The sequence below is a fragment of the Biomphalaria glabrata genome, chromosome 4 (assembly GCF_947242115.1).
Source record: "Biomphalaria glabrata chromosome 4, xgBioGlab47.1, whole genome shotgun sequence".
In the NCBI taxonomy this organism is placed as follows: Eukaryota; Metazoa; Mollusca; class Gastropoda; family Planorbidae; genus Biomphalaria; species Biomphalaria glabrata.
Window position 1 is genome coordinate 42,865,057 of NC_074714.1, and position 7,454 is coordinate 42,872,510.

Here is a 7,454-nt window from a genome sequence, read left to right on the forward strand (position 1 = left end):
CGTGTATTTCGGTACAAGCGTTTCTTCTAACATCAAATCCACTCGTATGTTTTGCAAGACTGCCTCTGAGCTATTGCACAACAGAATGCTACAAAGCTAAAAAAAAAAAAAAAAAAAAGTAGCGACTATTGTGACCAAAAACAAAAAAAAACGTATCTAAGATACTTTTTCTTCAGGCACGAGCGTATTCATGTTTTTACATTAAGCATGACATAGAAACCAGAACATAGAGAATAGATCTACCATTGATAACCAAAGAATAGGTCAGTGAGGAATAGAGAATAGAGTATAGATCGACTCTAAGGAGTCAACGCCTCTATCTGCGGTCTGGCCCATATTTTGGTTACAGCAACGTTTTAAAGCAATTAAAAAAAATTTACAACACTCTCTCAACAAACAGACAATGTCCATAGAAAACATTTCTATTTGTTCTTTGTACAAATATATCATATGATTTTTGGTGAGCTTCGACAGTCAGACTCATGATGTGGAACAAGTCATTGTTTTACTGTATAATTTATAGCCACGAGATCTAGTGTTTCTTTCCCAATGTCTACGTCCCGAACTGTAATCCAGATTTATGGCTACATTGTTGTTTGAAATTCCAAACTAAGAACGTCTGACTAACACTTGGGTCACCTAACCACCCTCACAGCCCCCTTTTCTACACTTTTCTTTTAGTACTAGTGATATAGTCACCAGCCGTAATGAGTCTTGGAGCCAGTGACAATGCCAATGACAATTCAAGTCTTGCTTGTTGAAGAATGAACGGTGAGTGCAGCCCTGTGTATAACAGTGAGTTAGATTTTGATTTTTGTTTCTTGTACAAAGTTACAAAGAGATACATTAATTCAATGAAGATATCCAAGAAACATTGTCTCTATCTACGGTGAACATATAGTAGCACGTGGCCAGCACCAAGACCACCCGCCTTTAATTTCCCAAAACTAATGACAGGTGCCCATTGGCCTGAAATGATGAATCCCAGTCTTAACCAGGATTCGAACCCAGAACTCCCGGTTCGGAAACCAATCGTTGTATCATTGAGCATCCAATATGGACATTGAACGAGGGTATTGTTTCAAATAGATTGCTTTAGAATATTTTTTCAGCACATTTCATAAAACTTTGCAAAAAACCTTAGGTAAAATTACTACAATGGAACATAAAAGAATCAACACATTCATAAAATATATTTTATTTGTCAACAATTCTGGTGAAACTGAGGAAACGCTTCTGCGACATCAAAAGATGTAATCCAGAATTATTTCAATACCAGGTAATGAGCTATGGTGACACTGTGATCATGAAGTGAAAGTAAATCTTTTCAGAGAATACATAGGGAAGAGTTGCGTCCATTTTAATAGAACAAGAGAAAAACAAGCAACATATAAAAACTATATTTAAAAAAAAACAACACCAAAGATAATCTAAGGGGAAGAACTCCAGATTACAACTATAAATCTCAATAATGTAGAATGTATTTCCTCTTTTGATATTAAACAAAATAATTAACTACCAATAATTAATTGCCGGTTTTAATTTTTTTTATTGATTTATGTTTTGTTAGGTACAATAAACAATTGTTTCTTGTTTTAACCTTATACGAGAATGTGTGTGTGAGAAATAACAACAACACCCAACATATTTAGTCATATCTGTTAATACTGAAGCAGTGGCGTAGCTACCGATGTGAGGGTGGTGCGGGCCGCACAGGGCACCAAGTGGAGAGGGGCACCAAAATTCCTCCAGTGTGTATTAATTTCCTATTTCCCTGAGCTTTTCAGTAAAAACGACTAATTGTATGGACACGAACAAAAATAAACTACTGTATTTTAAACATGAACTAACGATTTATAAACTAGTCATGTCGCTATTTTGTTTCATCTCATGGACTATTTCTTCTATACAATGTAAGCTATAGAACAGTTTGAATCTAATTTACTACATTTATTTCGGACACACGGTACATGTTGTTACTACGCTGATCAATGCTCTGTAATATAAAGAAGATAAAGAAGATAGGCCAACCTTTTTTTACTTCATTGTTTAGTCCATTGGTTTAATCTAGATATAGAGTTTACAAATATATTACTAAACTCTAGCTCTATACAATTATCTTAGTTTATTCATTTCTTTATGATTCTTTATAGTTTAATTTTGGAAATAATTCTATTGTAATGTCAATATTTTAAAATAAGCTAACCTTTGTTTTTTACGAGTTTTTTTAAACTATCTAGTTAATTGTAATACTGTAACGTAAACAAAATGATAAACAGTGCTCAAGACTGACTAGTCTGGCTGGCGCCTCAAAACCCTTTTAAGCTCAGACGGAGAAATCGGCATTTCTGGTTCTGTCCGGTCTGGGTAGATTATAAGTACCCAAATCCAGATCTATCGGGGCCCTCATTACCCACTTATCGGTATAACAGAAAATGGCATCTGATGGGTAGGACTTTAGTGTAGCTGATGCCAAGTTTTGGAGTATGGCAGGTGTTAATCTTGGTGGCTCCCTCTTGCCCTATAAGGGACATTTATTTGTGGGGCCGGCAATCTCCTCCACGGAGGGCAAGTACTAATTCTTCTAATAGGAATTCTATCAGTGGAGAGCCCAGCTGATTTTGACAAATTGGCCGCAATGTGCTCAAACCTTTCTCTTAATTTAGCAGAAATTCGAGCTGCTGAAGCTGAAGTCAATTCGGTAACATTTTTTGGTACACTGGACCGTTTACACGCCTTTTTCTCAACTTCAGCACACCGCTGGGATATCCTCATCAAAATAACCGGAACTAGCCTTAAACGTTTAGTCGAGACCCGCTGGAGCGCCAGAGGAGAAGCCGTCAAGATGGTTAGGGATAAATTTTATAAAAGTTTAGAAACTCTGGAGACATTAACTAGCAGAGATGAAAATTCATCGACTAAATCTGAAGCAGGTGGATTATTGATTGCTATTCAGTCTTTTAATTTTCTCACCTATCTTGGATTTTGGGCTCCTGTATTAACTGAAATTAATGATGCACAAGTCTACCTTCAAAAACAAAGATTGTCTATTCGAGACTGCTCACTCAAACTAAAAACATAAGAGACATTTTTAAGTAGTAATCGAGAGGACATCGCTGAAGCCAGCATTACCTTTGCCGAAAGCGTATGTTCAGATCTGAGATTCAGTACAGAACCTCAAAAACGTATTGGCCATAAGAAAAAGATGCCTGGTGAGAAAAGTGACTACTCTGTACTTACACACAAAGAAGAGCTACGAAGGGAAATTTATTTAACCTTGGACAGGATTGTTCAAGAAATAATCACCCGGTTCGAGCAACTTCATGATGTAGCAGATAGATATGAATTTTAGCCGCCTTCCCAGCTATTAAATCCTGAGATCAAAATCAATCTCGATAGTACTCCTAGCGACATTGATAAAAACGAATTTATGGAAAGAGGCTTCAGCGGTTTGTCACAGTTTTATCAGAAGCCTCCGCATTTCCAAACAAGGACCTGTTGAGCTCTTGAAATTAAAAAAAAATATCAGCTAGATGATTCAGTCCCGAATATCGTCATCATGATTCGCCTATTTTTGACTATTGCGGTAAGCGTCGCTACATGCGAGAGAAGTTTTTTCCATACTTAAACTGATCAAGAATTACTTGCGATCAACGATGACAAATTTACGACTCACTAATTTGGCCATTTTGTCCTTTGAACAAGAGCTGGTGGAAAAAATTGATTTCGATAAAATCATTGATACTTTTGCTAGCAAGAAAGCGAGTAAAATTCATTTGTAGTATGTTTATGTAAAAGTGAATCAACAATATTTGATTAATGAATACATATTATTTTGAACAAAAAAGTAAGGTTTTGCAATGTTATTAATTAGTTGGTTTTTTTTTGTTTTTTTTGGGGGGGGGGCACCATGATGAGGTACCGCACCAGGCATCATATACTCTAGCTACGCCACTGTACTGAAGTATTAATTTCCCTTGTTGATATCAATCAAAATAATTAACTACCAGCAATTAAGTGACTAATTGGTTATTTTTATAAATTGATTTATTTTTTTGTTAGATACAGTAAATAATTGAGGAAAATTTCAACCTGATCCAAGAGTGGGACATATAATGTGTTTAAAATTTTTATCAGACAGACAGACATATAGAGGCATATAGAGACATATAGAGACAGTGAATAGATATGAGCTTTGTAACAACTAAAATCTCCAATAGAATTTCTTGTCTTTAACTTCAAGAAAAAGTTTTATTCAAAAATTGGAAAAAGGATATAAATTTTTTTTTCAATTGAACCTCCTTGAACCTTCTTGAACCTCCTTGAACCTTCTTGAACCTCGTTGAACCTCCTGCACTGACTGTCCCAAACGTTTTCCTCATGGTCAAGCTTAAAAGCCGAGCCTGACTTCAACTTTAGTTTTAAGTGAAATTATATTAGCCTAGTGATTCAGGTGTGGCTCTAATGCATTCATAGATACCATTTACCAAATCCTATCATTGAGAGAAACTTATACGTGGGTGATTTTATTCTTGCAATATCTGGTGACTTTCAGATTACTTGAATATTTTAGGACCGAATCCTTGCTACTGACCAGTCTAATATTTAATCAGATTTGATTGTATTGTCACAATAGCCATCTCAAATAAAAAAAAATATCAGTCTAACCAGACAGAGGCTTAGCCAGTGGTATTATCGAAATAAATACTTGTTAATCTGATGGGCTAAGGTCATAGTTTGTGTGACCTCTCGAACTGGACACGGACAACAAACGGACTTCCTTATGCAAACATTTAGCGGTCAAAGCTGAGAGAGAGAGAGAGAGAGAGTGAGAGAGAGAGAGAGAGAGAGAGAGAGAATGAGAGAGAGAGAGAGAGAGAGAGAGAAGATTAAATAGCACCGATCTATTTGTGTGGAGGCAAGGGGGAAAGAGAATTTGAGAAGAAAGACAGTGACAATGTGTGTGTATGTTTGTGTGTATATGTGTGTGTGCAAGAAGTGTGAGTGAGTGTGTAAGTAAGAGGCTATACCTATAGCCTATAGTTGAATACTTTGAAAGTGTAATATATATATAAAAAAACATTTTTCATATAAATCTATGGACATGTTTCAGGGAGTGATCAGTCAACTTACCTGAAAGGTTTGAATTCTAGAGTAGACCAACCTACATTTTAGTTATAACCCACATGGCTAGGCGTCTATACTGGTCAGTGCTGGACAACGTTAAGTAACTCAAGAATAAGGGTTGAAATAAACCTGTATAATAATTTTAAAAAATATAGTTATCAGTATCACTATAGTCTTTATTTGTCGTGAAGAAATGTGTCTTTCAATTGTGCAGTACACATTACACTTACATACTTAGAGAAAACGAACTCAACGATGTGACATAAAACATACGCACATAATGCCTCATACCCTCGTCTCACTTTTACAATTTTTTTAAAGTTTACATCAGAAATTTGGATTTTATCAAACTACCAAGGCAACAATGATGTTCTTGACTTGTGCAATGATCGGTGTCTTGGATATCCTTTGAGATAGTTTGGTGTTGAAGTCATGACCCAGACGGAATTTATTTTTAAGCTTCAAATTTTTTTCTACCTTAAAGTTTTTTTTAACGCCATTTTGAGACTGTCACTTCAAGTCTAGAATCTATAATTCTATATAATCACATTGCAGCAACTAGCACTTGCTGCGAAAGTCTAGAAAGGAAAGATATTTTTTTCTCAGCTAGAGTTATATATACAGACATTTTTGTATATAATAAGTAAGTATAATTTAATAATGTAGATAAAGACACTGCCTACAGAAAATTTCGGAATCTAAATATATAAATTTCGTACACTGTATTTTTTCCACTTTCCATTCTCAAATCAAGTTGAAGCTTATCTTGTTCTTTCCATGTTGACACAGTAGACTTTTGTTAGTTTTCATAATTTTATGAATTAGGCACAATAGACTTGTGTTACATATTATGTTGTTGTCATGTATACTCCTAGAAATATTTTATTGAAGAAGAGATATTTTAATGATAAGTTTGGAAGATCCAGATTTCCACGATCTTTTGGTTGTGTTGTAACTTTAGGGTGCTTAGGTTTAGATCTATATCGGTATGAAAATTTGGTGGCATCTCAGATGAATGACGTATTCTTATATTTAATTTTTTAAAAATACTAATACACTCACATACACACATAAACTCAGACGTCCATTTAAAAGTTCAAACTGTGACATCTTATAATATTTTAAAGTAGAAATTAAATTCTTGATGTGTTTCATTGAAAATATGACTCTATTACAGAAATTCAACAAAGTGGCGTTGAATATAATATAGCTTTTATCAGTATGATTACATAGTAAACTTTGTTATTGACTTTGACATTTTATATTTCCATTAAGGCAAATTATTACATTTTGTGTAATTTCTCCCGATACCCTGAGACTTTTTTAGGGCGTATAACGAAGACAGTATTTATTATGTATTTGGTATAGAACCATTTGCATTTTACATTGCAGGATTAAATACTAGGTGTGTCCCTGCGGAACCAACAGAAATCAAAACAAGAAATCAACATTTTTTTTCGTCATATCCTTGAACTGTTAGAGGTTGATTGATTTCTCCTTGCTGTCTCGGTGCCCCCCCCCCCCTGCTCTTGACAGTGGGGATAATGGTAGCCTGGGGGGTCAATACTTTCCTTCTCCTTCTTAACTCCTTTCTGGTCTGACCAGTCACGTGATTCTCAAAGTCTTGGAAATTAGTCACAGTAATGGAAATCTGCCCCTCGCTATGTATTGTATTAGTTAGATTTATGCAACCAATCAGTCTCAGCACAACTCAGGGTTCTTGTTCTTGTGGAGGCTTCTCTCCCTTCTTTGAGAGGTTTGAATGAGAGTGCACTTTTGGAATGCTGGATTAATAAAACATTAGAGGAATTATACATTTAATGGTATTCTTCTTTTCAGTTTCAATTAGCTTACACCTTCTTAATAGCCAAAACTACAAGTTAAAAACACTCAAAACCACCAGTCAAAAACTCAAAATACTACAAGTAAAAAAAAAAAAAAACAAGATAAAAACTCAAAACCGCGAGTAAAAAAATTAGATTAAATGAATAATTATGCAAAGTTTCAACTTGATGCAAGAATGGGCAGTGGGAGAAAAAACGTGTACAAACTTTGTACCAGACGGACAGAGTGAGTTGATTTGTAAGCTCTGTAGGGCTATATACATCTCTTAAGAGTTTATCTTTTAAATTTATATTATTAAGCTGCCAAAAAAAACCCACGTCGAATCTAATTAACTAGGATGTGGGAATTAACGGAACAGCTGTTTTAATAGAAATATGTTAGTGCTTTTGAATGTTATGGGATTACCCGAAATGCGAATTACACAATATACAATTAACCGTGTTTCCTTGAAATAGAATCTGAATTGAGATTGAGAAGCGAAT